This window comes from Thermobia domestica, chromosome 16 (genome assembly GCF_964235325.1).
Source record: "Thermobia domestica chromosome 16, izTheDome1.hap1.1, whole genome shotgun sequence".
Taxonomy (NCBI): domain Eukaryota; kingdom Metazoa; phylum Arthropoda; class Insecta; order Zygentoma; family Lepismatidae; genus Thermobia; species Thermobia domestica.
The window spans coordinates 57,720,234-57,740,419 of NC_137469.1; positions in this window are offsets into that span (position 1 = coordinate 57,720,234).

Sequence of the window (20,186 nt, forward strand, 5' to 3'; positions counted from 1 at the left end):
AGACGAAACTTTTTCACTAATGATATGTGCGGAACGTTAAAAAAAATGCGTATATGTTTCAGAAAGCCTCAAACGTTTCGTTTAAGAACCAGAAATCATGTTTACATTATTGCGATTTCTTTCAGAAATTCGACATTACTTGCGATAAATGCGGATGAAGACGAAAAAGTGGAATTCTTGCAAATTATTGCTAAGAATAACTAAAAAGCGCATTTCTAGTATTATTTAACTTAAAAATCGTTGCATTTTACCGAAAACGTGCACTACGCTATAAGTTCTCCATACAATATGCAAGCTTGGTTGCTTGAAAAGTTTAAAAATTAAGGTTTATATACTGACGAATCAAATTTTTGCTTTCAGTATGGTTGCCAGTCTCGAGTGTTAATGTCGAGAGATTCTTTTCCAAGTATAATATGGTTGTTACTGACGAGAACAAAGTTAAAAGAAGTGGGCCGCGGTGGCTCAGTGGTAGAGCGTTCACCTTTGGCGCTTGGGGTCCTGGGTTCAATCCCAGCCTCCACCAAGTGAAATCAGAACTTGTGCTTGTGATGGACAAACACGGTGTGGGTGGGTTTCCTCGGAATTCTCCCGTTTCCTCCCACTTTCTTCATTCCACCATTTCATTCATTTCTCATCATCACAGTCTCCTTTAGCCTAGCCGGCATAATCGTGGGACGTAAAACTCAACGATTTCTTTTCATTTCATATTTAAAATAAGAATTGCTAATGTATTGCTGCATGTTATCCTTTAACTAAGGATGAGGTTAGAGGAAGTGTTTAAATTTTTCATTGATTTCTACGTATATTTCAGTGAATACATTAGCTAGAATGTGAACCTAATCAATGTATATCCTCATTCTTGTATTAGATGTACCTTAGTACCAAAAATGTACTGTTTTAAAATATCATAATTATAAAAAACTTGTGCTACATTTAAAAAAAATAAATGCGACATAAATGCGAAAATTGTGATTATTAATGCTACAAATTATCAAAATTGTGAAAAAGTTTCGTCTCTGCCTATAGCTCTAATTTTAATTTCTCTTTCAAATATTAACCCTCCGTAGTCACACTTATTTTTTGCGAGACGGAAGTCACACTTGGGTCCAATGGACTCCAGAAACTTTTTTTTGTCTTATTTGTTTTAAATATTTTTCTTGCATTTTTTTGTTTTTTGTTCTTACTATTCTGTGATAGACACAGGGACCAGCCATGACAACAAGCAGTGTAGCCAATTGAATTCACATGGATGGGAAAGTTTTCAAAAAAGAACAGGAAACAAAAATCAGAACTAAAAGTAATTTCGCTGGGGACTGTCAGACCCCAGTTGACCACGGAGGGTTAATTCGCTGATCTAAGCGTTTGTACTTCAACTTCTGCACTTTTGGCCGGTTCCCTACCTCCAGTAACAACATTAAACTTTCATTTTCCACTGTTCTTGCTTCAATAACTCCAACAATGTAAATATATTGGAATGATCAAAAGACAATTTTCTGTTCAGTTTTCAACACCATCCTTGAAACACTGTTAGTCGTTTAGTGTCCCCTTTGCTGTTGAAGTGATTCCACAGTACTCTCAAAACGAAAGAAATAACGAAATAATTACAGCAGTGTAATGATATACTTGAATTATCTTGTAAATCTATCCATAACGATTCTGGAACTTATTACAGGAATAACTAAACCTTTCTGACCAGAGCTAAATACTTAATTTATTAAAAACTAACGTGGCAAAGCTAGATTATTTCTATATAATATATTTCCTCATATTATTTTCTATTTAATATTGGCATGTAATTGCGAGAACTTTTGGTAATTACAGCTACTAAAATCTGTTGCTATAGTGCTATAAAAGAGAAGGAAGACAACAAACATTTTTAATATTTTCCACAAATACACCATTTTCACCAGTGTTGCAAACTTCATCAATGTTTATCATATCTCTGGGATGGTTTGAGATATCGAAGTACTGTAAACGGCAAAATAATTTACATATTCTCACAGAAGTAGCTAGATATGATACTTATCTAAGCATTTTTCGAAATAAAGCCTTTCAAAAAATAAAATTTCAAGCCCTGGCAACTTCGTTCTTAATTATTCGAAACAAGTCATACCATGACTGTGGTATCTAACGCTAAAGTTATACTAACGCTAACAGGATGTATTATCCTGTGCATCTCTGTTGTGCTCTATGTGTTAGGGGCTTCCAAACTTTGAATGTTTGTGATACTATAACATCCTTAGTTTGCAACATTGAATAATAAAAGTGGTATTTTAAGTTTTCATTTGACATGTTGATCTGAAATATGTAATAATCTGACGTAGTACCATATGAAAAATATAACTTTATATTGGGTTGGCAACACTGTTGTGTGTTTCTGTTTAACACATGAAAAGATATATATATATATCCCTCTCCTTATAGTTGCTTCGCGCAAAGTTTCGCTTTGTCTCTCTTTTGTTTTTTCAGTTATAGAGCATGATCAAGATAAATTGCCCACCCTGTTTATATGTTCACTGTTATAATCATTTATTTTTTTATTTTTTATATTTTTGTTATATTTTAAGTGTATGTCCGTTATATATCAAGCGAGTAAAGGGAAGAGGTTTGGCTTTATCGAAACAGGTGAACAGTTTTTCGCACGTTTGCTGTAAGATTAAAAAAAAGGTAAAAAAAAAAAAAAAAAGGTATTATAACAGATGTCTGTTTGAATTATCTACATTTAAAAAGTAAAATCAAAATATTCTACTAACCGTATCTGAAGGTAAAAGGAAAATACATACATTAATGTTAATAAAATCTTAAATCCAAAATGCAATGTTAATTACTAATGTACCCTTCTGACCAGAGCTAAATACTTAATAGATTACTTCTATATAATATATTTCCTCATATTATTTTTAAAAGTGATTTAACAGTTAATGGCGACTGCTTTGGACCAAATGCATAGTATAAGAATTAAATCTGTCATATCTGTAGTTTGGTGTGAAGAAGAAACAAAATTGTGAATCAAAGGTTTAAGAACAATTCACGTTATTAATATAAACTATGCCAAAGATTAGTGTCTTATAGCACCATAAAAGAAATACGAAAGAAGTTTTGAAACAAAGAAAAAAAGATCGTAGAAATTTGTAAGTGGATGCAAAGAAACCTAACTTAAAAACACACTAAAGACGAATCATTCAGCACATAGTGATCGTGTTTCAGTAGTCAAGGCGCTCGAACAGTAATTTGGAGGTCCTCGAATCGGAACCACAGTGTAAATATATTTTTCTACTTTAGAATATTTAGTAGCGATTGATCAGCAATTACACACATTGTAGTATTTTAAAATATTTAAATATTTGGATGTCTCAATATTTGAATTATCAAATCTTCAGTTAATTATTATTATTATTATTATTATTATTATTATTATTATTATTATTATTATTATTATTATTATCTCGTAGAAGATTAAAATTTAGGAGGTTATTATCGCTCAGGTCATACCATTACAAGCAGAAACGTGACACTTGACAAGAATATTTCGGTTTTGTTTAGTGTTGCCCACGAGAAGAGGAATTTCTAAAACAAAACCAAATCGAGACGAAAATTAACATTTTTTATTCGAAACGGGACAAGGCTAACTTAAATTATCGTCTCGCTTTGGAGATGAGAATTGAGACGAGACGAAAAGTATCGTAATAAATTTCTCGTCTTATCTCGATTCTCGAAATAATGTATGTCCATTCTTTAATTAACAATTGCTTTGTAGGTCGAATCTTAAAAACTATTTTGTTACTTTGTATTTCGGAGCTCATTGAATTATGGTGTGTGCAGCTATTTTTGCAGTAAAGCTTTTATAGTTCTATCTGCATATCCTAAACATTATTTCATTATTTGCCTTACTTTTCAGTGATATTCAGTTATTTGTATTTCAGTTACTTTTCCTTAAAACGTACTGGATTCCTAATTTAGGGGGTTGGCTGGGGCAATTGCTCTCCCCCAAGAGTTTGAGGATTATATTTAATCGATCGTCTGTTAATACACTAGTAGAAAACGTGAAAGTTTTATGTGGGTAGAGCCCGGTGTGTGGGATAGAGTCGCGGTGGCTCAGTGGTAGAGCGTTCACCTTTAGTGTGTGGGGTCCCTGGTTCGATCCCAGCTCGCGCCAAGTGGAGTTTGTGGTGGACAAACACCGTGTTCATGGGTTTTCTGCAGATTCTCCAATTTCCTCTCACTTTCTTCATTCCACCTTTGCATTCATTTCTCATTATCACTGTCTCCTTTAGCTTAGCCGGCATAAAGGTGTGACGTAAATCTGAAACAGTGTATCTTTCTACTGAAACGGAAAGATGTAGAAACTTACTCTCTCTTCCGGTTTCAGTATCTCATAGAGCATTGTATGGCTTCATATAAATTCATTGCCCGAGAATATGTTTAAGTTTCACCCTTATCTCTCTATTAAAACCACTATTACACTCCCAGTTTCCACTACTTCTGGTTTAAATAGAGAGCTAAGGTACGATATGGGCCTTATTCTTGAAATAATTAAAACTTATCGATAACCATGTCTCGCTATTTCTTACATATTTTTACCTTGTTACAGCTCTTCCTTAGACGAACGGATGAGGGATAAGTCTTTCTATAAGACTTCTTTTAGTTTAACGTCGCACGATTTTGAACCGAGGCTAAGGGAGGCGGTAATAGAGAGATGAATGATAATAGTGGAATGAGGAAGTGGGTGGAAACGAGAGAATCTCGACAAAATCCATGCACACGGTGTTTCTCCAATACAAAGCCCATTTGGTGAGAGCTGAGATTGAACCAAGGATCCTATGCACCATAGGAAGCACTCTACCACTAGCTATTCTGGCTCCTCAAATATAAGGATTCTCACCTTTATGCATAGCATGGTTTGTAATCCTAATATATATATCTAATAATTTCTTTCCAAATACGTTTAACAAAAATGCTCAGCTTTCATAACCGAAAGGATGTCGGTGAGGAAATTGAACGTCACATTCCAAATCAATGCTTTCCAACTTTCCCTTTATGGCGACACCCTCATTAGTACACCCAATTTTACACGACACTTTTTTTTATATACATATCAAACACTATGGTATGAATCATCCTTCATCGCTATAGTACGTGAAACTCTCTTTTAGGTATTCATTATACCGTATTTAAGTATATAGTCTCATTTACATGATCTTACACAATTACCCAAATATTTAAAACAGAAACTCAAGTGGTATCATTGGATGTCATTTACACAAAATTGTAGAAATCAATATCTCTATTACGTAGTTAGTACACTGACCGAAAAGATGGAAATTTAATATTGTCACTAGATTTCATACATTTTTTAAATTCTAAATTTATAACAAAAATCTCGCGATACCTTTGATGCTACCATGGGATGCACGCGACACCCAAGTTGGAAAGCTCTGTTCTAGAAAAATACTATAATAATCAAATATGGGGAGCTTGAGTCCCACTCTAAGATATCTAGTTCTTCTTTGAATTTGGAGTTGGTAACCCTTGTGTGAAGAAGCAGAGCAGACGCAAAAGACATTTTAAGAGCCGCAAATGAGCAAATCTGAGTGTAAAAGGTAAGCATTTTTAATATCAAAGTGAATGACTCAAGAGAGTACACACAGCATAATACGCTTTCTGACTTGAAGTGCTTTTGTCCATTTAGTGTGTGCGGCATGTCATCTAACATTGTCTACAATGAATGTATAGGGAGAAGAGAAATTACAATAGTGCTTGTCCCAAACAAACTCTTCTGGTGAATTAAGAGAACGAGAAGTTAAATTGATATTTTTGTTTGTTTATATTTTCTTCTCTCAATTGAGAGATGATTATTATATTCTTTACCCCCTTCTCTCTCTCTCTTTCACAGGCCCTGTCTCTTTTCCTCTCTCTGTCTATCTCGATTTTTTTTAACTAAACATGAGTGAAACTTACGGATAGCTCATTCCAAGAGACTGTTCCAAAGAGTGGCTACTATACTATAGTAGTCGTGTAATTTACTAGTGCACAGTTAAATACTATTCGAACTTTCACGGTTGTTTATACTACTAGCAAAACTAGCAAATTCACAGACTTATTGCGCCAATATTTTATGTTCCTCCTTTGTGCCTCTTTTGTATAGGTGAAATTCATCTGAACTCAAAATCTTTACACCAGGCAAATGCAGGGTGGTATCTAACATAATTTTCCCAGGCCACTTCTTTACTTCTCCATTCCTTTCTTCCTACCCCAATTTCCAGGACGTCACCCCTCCTATGTAACAGGCTAACATAACAATAGATGTCGAAAGCCCGGAAATCTAATTCCTAAACTTGACGCAGTTCACTTTTTTACTTTACAACCTCTTGTAGTTCAAATAAGTAACTTTAATAAAAAATATTTTTTAACTGCTAGAATGGTGTTTGAATTAAAAATAAAACTTAACTCTTCGGTACAAGAATATATTGATGGTCCTCGCCAGGGACGTACGCAGGAATATATTTCGGGAGGGGTCCAAAGCTTTTCGGGGGGGTCCGAACACAATTTCAGGCTAAATTATATTAAAAATTGTAAAATTGCCCCTAAAAGTAGAATAAAATTTTTAAAAAGTCCGGATTTCGGGGGGGGGACCCCCAGGACCCAACCCCTGCGTACGTCCCTGCTCCTCGCTACGTTTGTAGTTACATGAACGCTGCCCCAGCAGCGCCCAGTAACATTGAACATATGGCTGAGAGCTTATAATTCTGAACATGGAAAAGTCACATTTATATCTACATTAATTATATCTTCTAGTTGCAATCACCTAACAACCCCAGAAGTGTATTTCCACAGTAGTTACAAATTTCATGTAATTTGCCAGTTTGTGTAGTGTACACATATCTTTGATTCTGCAATTGCTGTTTTCAGAAAGATATGAATTTTTGATGTTTCAACAAAAGTAACCTTTGAAGTGTTTAGAGTGACGGTGGGTCATCGCTGTGTGCGACAGAAATGGATTATAGACAAATAGTATTTTTACTGCCTTCTAACTTGCCTATTCATATTGCAGATATACGCACATCTGTACGTGAAAATCAAAGGAGGCGTGGTGGCTGACTTCTGGTCCGAACCGTCCTTAGTTCGATCCTTGGCCACCCACGCGAGTTTGTGATGAACAACTTTGTGTCTGTGTTTTCGGAGGGTTGTCCCGTTTCCTCCCACTTTCTCAAATCACCAATCGTTTTAAAATTATTATCTTTCAATACGTTTGTCTCCTTTAGCCTAAAGAGCATAAACTAGACATTTCATTCCATGATAGGCAAGGACATGTCAACCGTGTTTCTTCTTTCAATTAACTTACAATGTGCAATTGCAAATATTTTGCTACTAAGTCGCTGCTGTTTACAATGAAGTACGTATACTGTGGATTTTAGAATGATAACGTTTGCTTACAAACATATTATCAATTATAATAGCAATTAATCACATTATGTTTGATTGTAAATTTAGCAATATATTACGACGGTATGATTGTCGGTCGTTTGCTGTAATCTGGAAAAAGAAAAAAAATACAAATGAGCTACAGAAATACAACTTCGTTCCAGGAAAACAATTCAGCTAGCAAGACTTAGACCCTACTATATAAATTATATATTATATATGTAGGAAACAGTGAATAACTAGAGATCTGCATCCGCATGTGTACCCCATCCTCCACGTTCGCTCATAATGAGATGACAATTATATCTAACTTGTTTGTTCGATGATTATAATATCAAAAATATTTTCTACCATATACATAACAGTTGCGAAAACTTCCTTTATACTTTTGTCAGTATGTGTTAATCAATTATTTAATTAAATCTATTTGTAAGTCAATTTCACTAAATACAATCGATTAAATTTCATGCAGACAAAAATTAAGAAATTAATAGAAAACACAGTATTTGCTTAAGGTACCCTCAAATGTCGATTTGTAACTCGAAATTTAATTTTGTAATATCACATTTATCAATTAATTTCGAAGTAAATTGTTATTTATTTTTAATCTCGCTACTCATATAACACATGAGTATCATTATTCAGATCACAAAGGAGAAACGGGAATAGAAAGCTCCTTGAGAAAGAAGATTAAGCCACCTTGATCAAATCCGCATAGAATCACATTAGCATTTCATATTCATTATTGGCAGTGGCGTATTTAGGAATTGGTTTCGGGGGGGGGGGCTATGCACAACACGTGAATGAGCACTTATATTTTTCCTTTTGGGTGTCGATAAATTTTAATGAAGTTGCGCATATAACAAATTTATTCCGGGGGTGGGAGCTTGAGCCCGGTAGCCACCCTCCTAAATACGCCACTGATTATAGGGTTTTGTAATGTAAAAATAAAACAACCTCACATAGGTTGGGATAAAACCTATTGGGCATCCTATGAAATCTATTGGGCGAAACAGATTTACCCTCGAACCACAACCTTTGGATGAACTGGAGAATTGCATTTGGTGTGTTTTTACCAACACACCATCGGATTTCCTGCAGAAGTCAGCCGAAGCTCATCTCAAGTAGTTCTTAAACGCTTATAGGAAAAGATGAACAACATTAGGTCCTATATAGAATGTTAAAATTGCATACAATTTGTACTATTTAACTGCTGTACCCGTTAAAACATATTTCACCAAAAATCAAACATCAGTTAACAAGCTGTTAGAGACTTTCAGTAGAGAGTTAAATTTTCAATTACATTGTATATATTCCAATACAAGAAATTGTTTTTCGGGGTATGATGACACAGTAGGTATAAGAGCGCTCATCTCTGATACATCGTTCGTATCCTGGTTCGAACCTAGACCATGTAAGTCTGTACTGGACAGCATCGTGTTCGTGAGTTTTTTCCTCGTTTTCTCCCACATTCTCAATCCACCAGATGGTTCATAATCATTCAATTTCTTTAATCATCCGTCTCCTTTCGCCTAAAGAGAATAACTGTGGGGCGTTAAATTGTAGGTATTATTTACAAGAACTCATGTTCGGATTAATGTTTCCTAAGAAACGAGATCAGATAGAATTTCCTTCACGAACTACGAGACGAGAAAGAAGTCTTCCAATAAACATTTCGAGACGAGACAGAATTTTGATGACACCTTTTTAAGACGACATAGCCTTATATCGTGTCTCGTGGATAACACTAGTTCAGTACTTCTTCCTCCTTACCGAAGTTCCTGCACTCAGTACTAAAACTAATATTTTCTTATTACAATTTTTATACAAATTCGTGAAAGTTTTCTAGCATTTTATTTCCCTCAATGTAAATAGAGAACAGTAAAATATTGATGGGCCCATAGGCGCCGACTTTGGGGGAGCAAGACACTTTTGGCCCCACCAATATTTAAAGGTGGAGTCCTCGCCTCTCCAATATAATCCAATCGATGAAAAATTAGCAAAGAGAGCATTAATTTCTGTCGTAAACTTCATCGTGCCTTTAATTCAATATTAGGAACAACCTTCTTATTCGATAGAAAATGCCATTTTCAAAACAGTGTTTTCAATAGAGCACTGAAGCTTCAACCAACATTCTGGCAGCACTGATATGAAAAGTAAAGATCAGTGTAGTGCGGAAAGTTGCAGTGAAGTTTCCAAATTTTGAGCTTGAATTTGTTTTAATACCTTTAAGCGAATTTGACTTAGGTCGTGAATTTAGTAGCGGAGTAGCGGCCCGAGATATGGAGGAGTGAAGGGGGCCTTCATCAAGCAGTTGATAGAAAACAGCTGAATATGATGATATATTTATTCATTATCCCCCCCCCCCAATATTTTCTTCAAGTTGGCGCCTATGGCTGGGCCAAGGTTCATACGCTTTTGTCCAGAACTGTACTCACAGCTATATTCAAGAAGTGGCGTACGCAAGGGGATTTCCGGGTTTTACTCTCCCCCTTTGAGCAAGATATTATGCAAAATAATATTTATGAACATTTACCGCGTTAAGATATGTTGTATACAAACATCTGAAATGTTATGAATTTGGGAACTTGAACCCGTTCCCCTTGTACGCCACTGTATTAATCTGTTTCAGTTATTCAAATACATGACCCATGATGAATGTCTTTTTTGCCGCAGTTGTAACAAAAATTTGGTCGTTCTAGCTTATAGTTATAAAGCCTCGTCGAAGGACTAAAGTGGACCAGCCAGTGAGTTCTAGTCAGGGGATATGTGGTCAGCATACTGCATATCTGATCACCCTTGACGTTAGTTTTCTTGACTGGTGTCCGTCTGCTCTGGAGTTTCATTCAAGTAGCAGTATTCCAACTTTCTCGACGACGGATGAAACACATATTTTTTCTTCTTCTCAGTTATCTATCCAAGTACTGGCAAGACTTAACGCTGATTGACTTCTGTAATTTCATAGAAATCACAATGATCATACTATAATGATCATACTATATTATCACGACTAGAATGTTGATTAGTGTTGTTAAAATTATAATTGTAAATCGAATAGTTTATTTGAACAATTATTTGAATAGTGAATGTATTTAAATATTGTTAATGACTTTTTTTTAGGAGCAACTGCAAACACTACAGCCATTTGATGTAAATTGTCCGATAGCCTGATCCGTTGACACACGCAGCATCAAGTTGAAACACGTTCTGACTTGTCAGAAAGTGTCTAGAGTGAGACTGTGTTTACAGTATCTGTCGCACATCATGGATTTTGTAAACATTAAGTTCTGTTTCAAGTTGCGAAAAAGTGCCAAAGAAACTAATGCAACGTTGAAATTGGTGTATGGTTGATAATACTGTAATCCTGAAGACTGTTTACAAGTGATATGAGCGATTTAAAAACTGAAATGAATCGGTAGAAGACGAGCAACGTTCAAGACGTCCACTAACCTCAAAACCAGAAGAAAACATCCACAAATAGCAAAAATCGTTCGTTCAAAAGGCGAATAACTATTCGAGAGCATACGGAAGAATAGAGTATCTCGTGGGTCGGTGCAAAGCGTTTTAACCAATATTTTGCAAATGAGACTAGTAAGTGCAAAATTTGTATTGGTTCGTGAGTTTTTGATTGGCGAATTTTTGGCCGGAAAAGTGTTCCTGTCTGTCCACATCCACCTTATTTACTAGATTTAGCACCATGTGACTTCTGGCTCTTCCCAAAAATTAAACCCGTACATAAGAGTCTTCATCCCGGCGAAATTAAAATACTGCTAATTTTACAGTAATTATGTGATATATTCAAATAGATAAAAGATAATCGAAATGTGGAACAAGAGCGCCCTAGACAATATCATTTTACATAAGAAACCGTTATCACGACTCACTTATCTGCTTTCGATTTCGAGCCATTTTGGAAATCGGCATTTATTTTCGCGTTTCTAATCAGCTGAAAACGGAAAGACACTAGGTGACTTGTGATAACGGTACCTCACGCAAAGTAATATTGTCTAGGGCGCTCTTGTTCCACATTTCAATTATCTTTTGTCCATTTGAAGATATCACATAATTACTGTAAAATTAGCGGTATTTTAATTTCGCTGGGATGAAGACTCTGACACCATTCCTGACATTGAGAAGGCCACGATACAGCAGCTGATTTCCCTTCCAAAAGAAGCATTCGAGAAATGCTCTCAGTCATGGATTCAGCGTTGGGATAAGTGCATTGCTAGCCAAGAACAATATTTTGAAGGAGAGTAAATCAATTCAATGTATGCTTTTTATTACTTTGTTTGTAATAAAATTATTCACTGATTTTTTTTGAGTTGGCCAATTTCCCTTCCATCAAAACCCGGAGCAGGGCTGCCATTAGATTTCATGGAATCCCTGGAAAATTTTATGCACCCCTCGACTGTTGCCAACTCCGTTTTCATTAAAAGAACCTACTAACAATTTCAAAATCGCTAAATTAATGTATTGTCAACGGAATAAACTTTGTTCCTGTCACCAAATGGTGTTAAAAAAATCGCTAAATCCATATATTTTTTAGAAGTCTAATTTAATTTAATTTAATCTAAAAGTTATGATTATTTTGTCACTACCGAAAAGTTACGAAGTAGAAAAAGTTACAATTGAATTAAGAAAACTTGGAAAAAAGAATGTTTTCAAGGGTTCCTCACAGTTCCGAGTCCTTTGACATTGTCAGGGTTGCTCTGCCGGAGCTATGGTAAATTAAATTATAATTTACACGTAATGTTTTTGAGTAGGACATGTTCTTTAGCCAATAGTGCCCCAGTACAGCCACCTCCCATTTTGATTTTGCCTTCTGGACAAAATCTTCAGAAATAAAGGCTGCTAGTATTGGTTGCACAATGGTGTATGCAGAATTTCGTCATGACGGGGGGGGGGGGGAAGGGAGGGCGTTCAGGCTTCCAAGTTCATATAATTTCAGATATTGTATATATGCAAATCAGTGATATCTTGTTCAAAACACCGAAACCCTACTTCTTTGCGTACGCCACTGTGGCTTCATACAACTTACCGAAATCAAATCCAAATTTGTTTCGAGCTTCCAATAACCACGCATGGAGTGCTGAAATAAATGAAGGTGTGTCGAGGTAAAGTAAGCAGATTTGAAAGTACCGTACAGCAAAAACAAGAAAAGCAACACCACCTGATTAATTTGACAGGATCATCTTCCAGAACTAACCCATTTACTTTATATACGTCAAGAATATACATGCAAGCCTCACATTTTCAACCAACAGTTTATGAGTATTACAGTGGAAATACGGGATTCTATTGTCCTGTCAGTTTCTAGTTTATTATAATGCGTTTTTAAGAGATACACTAATACAAATAAAAAGAAAACTTATTTGATTGTTTCTGGAATGTTATAATGCGTAGACTATAATAACATGTCAGTCTATACTGCTACTACACTTCGCATTATATATATTTACTGTATACGTAAGGTCATTAGTTCTATTGTTAATCAAGAAAGAAAAAGAAAAAAATAATGAAGTGATTGCCAAGTGGGTAAGCCATTTGTGGGCGCTCAAATGACAAAGTGTTGTTATTTGGTGAAACGTGCCGAGCCACTCTAAAACCAAGTGACTCGGCTAACTTTTTACACACAAGCCAAAGCTGAGTAACGTGACCAAAATGTAACAGTGTGTCAAAGCATGTTTCATACGCACAAACACACGCATATGGCAAAAACTAAAACTTTACCAGTGGGGATGCTATGCTGTTGGTCTAGGGTTGCCACTTTTAAGCAGCAAAATCATCGGGTATCATCATGACATATATGTGTCCTATTTTAAAATAGTGTAATTCTTGATATTAAACATTAAAAGCTTCACTGTAACATTTTTCAGTAACATTACAGTAATTCATTGCCAATTTGTTGTTAAATTACAATAAAGATTTACACAGGAATCAGTCGATATTAAAATGATTGTTATTTGAAGTTTTGTGTTTCGGTTCCTTATACAACTCCGAGGATATGAAGGACGAGAACTACTATTAATGTGGGCTCCTTCACCTGAAATGTAGCGTCATTTCAGGTTTAACTTGAGGAAGGGAAACTCTCGATATAAGAAGATTTTTCACGTTTTTCATTAATGTATTACCATATTATTGATTAAACTATATACATACCTCAAACTCGTGGGAGGCAATTGCCCCTCTCTCCCTGAAGGCCCAAATGATGCCACCGGCTCCTAATCATTACCGGGGCTTGAATTGTGAACTGTTGTCGGGTTTGAAAATGATTTCATTTCTCTGATAGTAGGAGAACGAAGGGTAATGGCGAACGTTTAAGAAATTCCATTTTTTTTCTCCCTGAAAGACAAGGGCGCCGATCCTGGGGGAATCAGAGGGCTCGGCCACCTCCCAATGCTCATGAGGGCCCTCATGTACTTTTACGAATATGTATTTTTTATTGTTATATGTATTTTTTTAATGAATATACAATATTTGGCATAATTTTAATTCGTCTTAAAATCTCATATATTCCCTCTCAGAGGCTTGTCTGCAACCAAACACACACCTGAGCCCCCCCCCCAAGTTACAGAGAAATCAGCGCCCTTCTGAAAAACCGTAAACTGCGAAAAAAAATATTTGTACCTTCGTATACCGGCTGCAAGCTATGAATAAATGCCTGTAGCTCCGAATTTGTTGGAGATAGAGCATTGAAACAAACGGTACTGCATTCTCCATTAAGTTCTTTAACAAACTTTCCTTGAGTGCGAAAACATAGACAAATAATGTCAAAAGAAACGAAATAAACATGGTTTTGATCTGTCAAAAGTATTCGTACACTGAAATTAAAGACAAAAACGTCCAACTGTTCGAGCTGTTGTTGACATAGAACGCCCTCTGGAGGTTTGCAAAGGTAAATACAACTACAGGCAAGCGAAATATCATTCAAGTTCAAAGAGTGATTCAAGACGGAAGAGGTAATGGGTCAAAAGGGATGGAGACAACAGATGCAGAAAGTAAAATAGTTATAAGGCTTCATAACGATCTACCATTGACTGCATATTCTTACAGGAGATATCAGATATCGGACGACCACATTCGACCGTGTAGTCAATCATAGATAGCTTCTGCGAAACAAACACAGTCAAAAACATGCCGCGAAGTGAACGTCCACGAAAGATCTTTGGACGACGTGAGCGCATAGTGCTGAATGAAATTAAGAACCCAAGAATCAGTGCTCCACTGATGCTGGCAAAAGCAGCCAAATCAGGTATGTTAGTTTCGGAAAGTACTGTGCGTCGTGCGCGCAACAAACAAGTTTATAATTGGAGCATTGCTTAAAAGAATTTTTTTGCTTCCGAGATGAATAGGAAGAAGCGGCTCCGATTTGCGAAAGCTTACGTGAACAAAGATGTAGCCTTCTGGGAAAAAGTGATACTCTCAGATGATAGTAAATTGAATGTGTTTGGTTCCGACAGTAGAAAAATAATGTGGCGGAAGCCACATACAGAGATGAACCCGAAATATCTGCAGGAAACCGTCAAGCATTGAGGTGGAGAAGTGCTAGTTTTGGGGCGCATGCGTGCTTCGGGAGTGCGAAAGTTGACAATTATCGACGGTATTATATACCAGCATATGTATACTGATATTTTGAAGAAAAATCTACGTCCTATTGCTGATCAAATGGGCCTGCAAGACCACTTTATATTTCAACAGGATAATGATTCCAAACATACGGCACACAATACAAGGCTCTGGTTACTATACAATGTGCCAAAGCAACTGGCCAATCCTCATCAATCGCCTGACCTCAATCCGATTGAGCGTTATGGTACTGATTCGAAAAGAAACTCCGCAAGCGCAGCATTACGAGTAAACGTTCTTTGCAAACTGCACTTGAAGAGGAATGAGTTTCTATAACAGTCGAAGTTTCTCGACATTTGGCGCACTCGATACCGAAGCCCCTTCTAGCTGTAATTAGAGCCAAAGGGTACTCATCCAAGTATTGAATCACGCACAATAATTTTCTTTCTGGACGTTTCGTACTTGTACGAATACTTTTGACACATCAAAACCATGTCCACTTTTGTTTCTTTTGCCATTATTTATCTATGTTTCCACATTCACGGAACGTTTGTTTTGTAAATACTAAAGAACTTAATGCAGAATACAGTACCGTTTGTTTCAATGCTATATCTCCAAGGAAATCAGAGCTACAGGCATTTATTCATAATTTGCAGTCGGTATAGACCATAAATGTGGAACGAAAAGTTTCATTTTCAAAAGAGGCATATGTTAAGTGAAAGATTAATGTGTACCGATCTACTACTTTATAATGTTCTTGAACAATACATGGAATGTTAATATATATACAGGGTGTCTCAAAAGCCCCCTGACATAGGGCAACCCTGTTATTATGAGAGTTACAACAAAGTGTAAGAGAAGAAACCGTCTCTAAATATCATATAATGTTTTCAATCTAAAGTGAAGGATTTTTTTTTTTTAAATCGGACGAGCTATTTGGCCTGTACGCTCTTTATACGTCCAATGTTAAATGAAAATACAACGTTGCCATTTACCTGGACCCACAATGGCCAGCTCCCATTTCAAATGATAACTTCATTCACCTATGTTGTGGGTCCAGGTAAATGGGAATGCATTTTTATTTAACATTGGGCGCAGAAAGAGTGTACAGCCCAAACGGCTCGTCCGATTTAAAAAAATTCCTTCACTTTAGATTGAAAACACTATATATATATATACAGGGTGCGGCACGTAAAACCGGCCCGTAAAGTGAACACATAAAATGAAATGTAATGTATTGAATATGATTAACTACAACACATAAATGAAATGTAATGTATTGAATATGACTACTCACCTTCACAGCAGGTGCTGAAAGTGTCCTCCGCCCACTTCAACACACATGTGAGCATGATTGAGGAGATTCATATATACCCTTGTCAGTTCTTGTGTTGTAATGCTATTGGTGACATCCTGGATCCTGGTCTTGAGTTCTTCAATTGTGTGTGGATTTGTTTCGTATGCTCTTCTCTTTTAACAGTCCCCATAAGTAAAAGTCACTCATGATGAGCATTAGTGGATCCAAGTGGGCCAACAATGGCAACACGCTCGGGTATCGAATACGGCATTATTACACACTGACACTCACCCGGCTTAACACAACGAGGCCTTTTTCTCAACTGGTTTCGACAAGTTTCACTGGCTGCGGCTGCACGTGACTGCTGCAGGTCACGTAAGTCGACCAGACCTCGACACGCCATCTCTTGGTAGGAAGGTAGATTATTTAAGTGTTGCCAAAAACACAATATACCAGAATATTACGACGGGCCGGTTTTACGTGCCGCACCCTGTATATATATATATATATATATATATATATATATATATATATATATATATATATATATATATATATATATGGAAATTCGGAGTTACTCCACTTCTGAGGTACGAAACGAAATAGACCCCTATAAAATAAATATTATTTCTTACATAACCATGTCCTATTTAACTTAAGAATGAAACTAAAAGCTACACTGTGGTGCTTCTACTAAGTATCTAAATACACTCGATTATGCAGCAAGAGGGCGCGGTAGCTCAGTGGTAGAGCGTTCACCTCCGGTTCTTGGGGTCCCTGGTTCGATCCCACATCGCGCCGTGTGGACTTTGTGGTGGACAAACACCGTGCTTGTGGGTTTTCTCGGGGTTTTCCCACTTTCTTCATTTTACTTATCTCTCATCATCACCATCTCTTTAGCCTAACCGGCATAACCGTGGGATGTAAAACTTAAAAATTTCATTTCATTTCATATTTCGATTATGCAGCTAGCATATGATAGAATACAAATTATGCAGTCTTCTTAATTCACTGTAGACTTATTTTTAAACGACAGAATTCTTTTTAATAACAGCACAGGTCACAATAATATTTTTTCCCCGAGCTTTCTGGGTTGGAATCATTACATTGCTATCAGCATGATACCATATTGTACTCTTACAGCACTGAATCCCATTTTCCGTAGAAGTATCCAAACACTTTTCCTTCAGAAAATGCAGGAGACTCTGTTCAGTTTTGAGTAATTAGTTCGCACATTACAAAAATTACATTAATATTTTAACTTTATCCCTTCATATGTTTAGTAAATTTTCTCTATCATCAACACGATTTATAAGTGACATTGCGCATTCCTACTCCAATGATTTTTCATTTAATTCCTGAAAAATACGATACTCAATCTATATTTTGTAGTAAGGAAAGTACGAACGGGCCACACGCCTGCCATTTGGCACTATTCCATTCGGTACTTGAATTAGTGTTGTAAAAAAACGGTTTTTTTTTCTGTGAAGTTTTTTTTCAATAAAAAACATCGTTCTTTTTCATGTTTTTTTTCAAATGTCTGTTTTTTTTCTGGCAGCTATTATTTATTGATTTATCTTGAAGATTATTGAAATAATCAATAGAACTTGAATCGAAGCCCTCGTAACTTACAAATCGTTTGTTTCCTTGTACCTATACGAGCAAAATCGTGTGATTATTCCATTCGGACCCAGATCATTTTTGGCGTTTTCCTACTTTGTCAATTAGTGACTTATTGCTCAAAAACCATTTACCCTATTGAGCTGGTTAAGACCTTGTTTTTTAGAAAAGGAATGTGGCTATTTTTGGGTGTACATTACATTGCAGTTTTCCGAGCGGGTGGGAAATTACTGAGGGAAATGTAGGGGTGAAAATTTACAAAAAATCCCTAACCGAATTTCAAGATTTTTGTATCTAGCACCACTGATGCCATATGGGTCTAAGTCACCTAAAAAAATTCTTTGGTGGTTGACAAGGTATAGTGAAAATCTAAAGTCGCTGTCTTCCATTCAAAGAGAGAAAGAAAAATTCTCTGTTTCCATACACATGAAATGTTGACACTTTTTACGCCACAGAAGCAAAAACCAACAGGTATGCCGGGGCTACAGCTTCTCTAATTATCCTATTGAAACTTTTTATGGTGCGTTCTGTAGGCTAAAGAGAAGGCTTTCAGGTAGTGGTACATTTGTGGCAACGTAGCGACCAAGAGGGAAATAATAGAGGGGAAAGGGAAATTTGCCATTTTTTTAACTTAAAATCAGGAATTAATTGTTTTGGCTGGAAACACTGTCATAAAACAGACGTAAAGTATCTGAAAGTAAACCTTCGTACCCCAAGAATACTTCTTACAAGTATCATGGCGATATCTAACAAAGTAAGCATGATTTTTTTAAAAAAAAAATCTCATTCTACCTCAGAAATTCACAATTTTCTTAACATTTACAGAACATAGTTTATTATAAGCCTTCACTGTACTTCCCCTAATTATTCTACCGAAACTTTTTATGGTGTGCTGTGTAGGCCAAGGCGAGGCTTTCAGACAGTAGTACGTCTGTTCGAATGTAGCCAACAAGAGGGAAATAATAGAGACACAAAGGGATTTTTTCACAAAATTTCTTCCTAAAATCGGAAATTAAAATTTTCTGTAGCTGGCAACAGTGCTAGCAGACACACACAAACTATCTTAAAAGAAGCTTTGGTATCCCTATAATATACCCTACAAGTATTGTGACAATATCTAATAAAGTATGCAGGTCATTAAAAAATATTTCAATCTACCTAAAAAAAAAATCACAGTTATCTTTCCACTTAGAGAACAAGATCTACTGTAAACCTTAACTGTACTTCCCCTAACTATCCTATTGAAACTTTCTATAGTGCGTTGTGAAGGGTAAAGACAAGACTTTCAGATACTGGCACTTTTGTTCCTATGCAGCCAACAAGAGGGATATAATAGACAAAACACGTAACTTTCCCCTAACATATTGAATTAAAATTTTCCGTAGGTGGCAACACTGCTACCAGACAGACGAAAACTATCTTAAAATAAACACTGGTACATTACTAATATATCCTAGAAGTATCATGGCGATATTTAAGAAACAATGCTTTTAATTACCAAAAATATATTTCGATGAAGAGAAAAGTAGGGGAAAATCAAGAGTTAGAACCTTAGTCCGAATTTTTCGTGCTTCTCCTAATTACCCCACTGTAACGATATGTACCCGAGTTTGTTCAGTAAGAACAAATGTTCGACTGACGTAAGTTGACTTGCATTCCGACGTATAGGTACGGTTTATAACAAAAATTTCGAATTTTTTGCCCAAATTAAAGGAGATTTTAATTTCCGTAGTTGGCAACACTGCGCGCAAGCCCGTCCAATTTATGTCAACAATTAGGTATCCATCGGACGTATCTACCTGACAAGTCTTAAGGAGGTCTCTCTACAACGAATGAAGCTACAGGGGAAAAGTAATAAAGAAAATTCGAAAATTCTCGAATTTTTGACTGGGGTGAAATTTGAGAGGGAAATTCGACACACAGAAGAAAAAAGAAACTAAAATGATAAACTATGGACCAACCATATTTGGCAAGAAATATATATATACCGATATCTTAATTAGTGACCATACAGGAGCGGATTAAAAAATTGACATATCCGTATGTGCCACTTTGGCCACCTGGGTCCGAAAGGGTTACGAGTATACATTTAATTACATTTTTTGACTACTAACTTGTGTTGTTGTATTAATTATAGTCTTGACTAATAATAATATCGTTGTTGTAAACAATCACAATTTCTCCTTTTTACATCTTAGTTCCAATACTGATGCTGAGAAATGCAGGGTGTTTCAAAATGAATATCGGGGAATTAAGTCTTCGCAGTACTTATTACATTTTA